Source organism: Mirounga leonina, unplaced genomic scaffold, assembly GCF_011800145.1.
Source record: "Mirounga leonina isolate KUSES-001 unplaced genomic scaffold, KU_Mleo_1.0 Mir_94, whole genome shotgun sequence".
Classification (NCBI taxonomy): domain Eukaryota; kingdom Metazoa; phylum Chordata; class Mammalia; order Carnivora; family Phocidae; genus Mirounga; species Mirounga leonina.
Window position 1 is genome coordinate 52,303,475 of NW_023270855.1, and position 2,497 is coordinate 52,305,971.

Consider the following 2,497-nt stretch of genomic DNA (forward strand, 5'->3'; position numbering starts at 1 on the left):
TTTCTTTCTTTCTTTCTTTCTTTCTTTCTTTCTTTCTTTCTTTCTTTCTTTTTCTTTCTGCTAGTAAGCTTAGAGCCAGATATATGGGCCATGTCTAGAAACTGAGAAAGTGATTTTATAGCATATTTCTTTTTTAAAAAAAGATTTTATTTTTAAGTGATCTCTACTCCCAATGTGGGGCTCAAACCCACAAACCCAAGATCAAAGGTTGCATGCTCCACCAGGTGCCCATATAGCATATTTTTTTGACCCAATTTTTTCTTAATAGCCACCCTCTAGGATATGTCCAAATAGCAATGGTTTTGTAATTATCCCCCACCTTCCAAGTACTCTTTAGTGCATTGATTTTGTGCATCTTTACAGAGTAGTCTTCCCACGGGTGCCAGCAAAGGTCCAGTACATCCTTGTAGGATCCTTCAATGGCATTCTACCCATGAAACTACCAAGTCCTCAGTGGCATTCAAGTCCCTTCATTATCTGGCCCCTGTAATAATTACATATGAGATGATGTACTCTCAGCAATTGCCACCTCATAAAAGTGACACTCCACATCATGGTTGAGTCAAGAAATCTTGAAAAGTGAATAATTCTAGGAGCTGGTATACAAATACATTATTGATAAAAATGTATCATTTCCTGCTTTAACCAAAACCAAACTATCTTAGGAAGGATACATATTCATAGCAGAAGTGGAGGGAGGATGGAATACATGGAGTCTTGAGAGAACAAAGCGGGTAAGTGAGCATTTTTTTCCTCGGCCCTCATACTGGCCTAAGTGGGGGAGAGAACTGTTGAACCAGCCAATGCTAACATCCAGGCCACATGATAGAATCGCAACCCACAGGATGGTTTATAAAGCAAGGGTGGGAGGACATTAGTTTACTCATGGAAGAGAGAAGTTGAGCACAGCTCAGAGGACATTTATGTCCTTCAAATGAGTAAGATGCTATATGCATTAAACAAGGAAAGGTCTCAGTGCTAGGGACATAGTGAATACTCTAGGCATATTGGCTATAATTATTGCTGTTGTTACTATTCTGATTAATAAGCCAAAGGCCAAGGAGCAATGTAGTAGTCTTTATGGAAGAGAAAATGTTGAGCTTGGTTTAGGATATTCCCTTTCCCCTCGATTTCCTGACACACAGATTGTTACCTTTCTCAATAGTCACTATTGCAGAAACATGAATGGAGGTTATACATTTGGAAAATTTTAAAATTCACAAAAGAGAAAGAGTCTTTATAATTCTTCTGTGTTAAAATGTTGAAGGGTTTCATAAAAAATATTAAAAATAGAATTGCCATATGTTTCAGCAATTCCTCATCTGAGTATATCCTCAAAAGAATTGAAATGAGGGTCTCAAAGATATATTTGTTCACCCATGTTCATAGGAGCATTATTCACAATAGCCAAAATATGGGAGCAATCCAAGTGTCCACTGACAAATGAATGGATAAACAAAATGTGGTGTATCTATACAATGGAATATTAAATACTATTCGGGGTTGGAAAGGGATGACATTCTGATACCTGCTACAACATGGATGAACCTTGAGGACATTATGTTAAGTGAAATAAGCCAGTCTCAAAAAGATAAATACTATATGATTCCACCTCTATGAGGTTCCCAGAGGAGTCACAGTTATAGAGACAGAAAGTGGAATTATGGGTGATGGGGCTGGGAGAAGGGGATGGAGAGTTAGTGTTTAAGGGGGACAGAGTTTCAGTTTTGCAAGTTAAAAGAACTTCTGGAAATGGATGGAGGGGATGGCTGTACAACAATGTGGATATACTTAATACTACTGAATTGGACACTGAAAAATGGTTAAAATGGTACCTTTTATGTCATGTATACTTTACTATGATTGAATAATTAATTAAATTACTATGATTAAAAATAAATTAATAAAAAATGTTGAAGAAAGTTTTTCTGATTTGCTTTATTATGCTCCTGTCCTTCATGGTGCTTTGAGAAATCAATTGCCCCTCATTTCTCACACTTCATGGATGTTCTTGGGGAACACAACCCCGGCAGATGGATGAAATAGGCAAAGGGGAGGAGTGCATGGGTGGTGCAGTCAGTTAAGCATCCAACTCTTGGTTTTGGCTCAGGTTATGATCTCAGGGTCATGGATTGAGCCCGAGTCAGGCTCTGCACTCAGCAGGGAGTCTGCTTGAGATTCTCTCTCTCCCTCTCCCTTTGTGCCTCCCCACACTCGCATGCACTCTCTCTAAATAAATAAATATTAAAAAAAAAAAAGAAATAGGCAAAGGGGATTACGAAGTATGAACTTCCATTTATAAAAGAAGTAAGTCACAAGGATGAGAAGTACAGCATAGGGATTATAGTCAATAATATTGTAATAACTTTGCATGGCGAAAGATGGTGACTGTATTTACCATGGTGAGCATTTTTTAATGTATATAATTGTCAAATCACTATGTCATACACCTGAAACCAATGTAATATTGTAGGTTGACTATACTTCAATTAAAAAA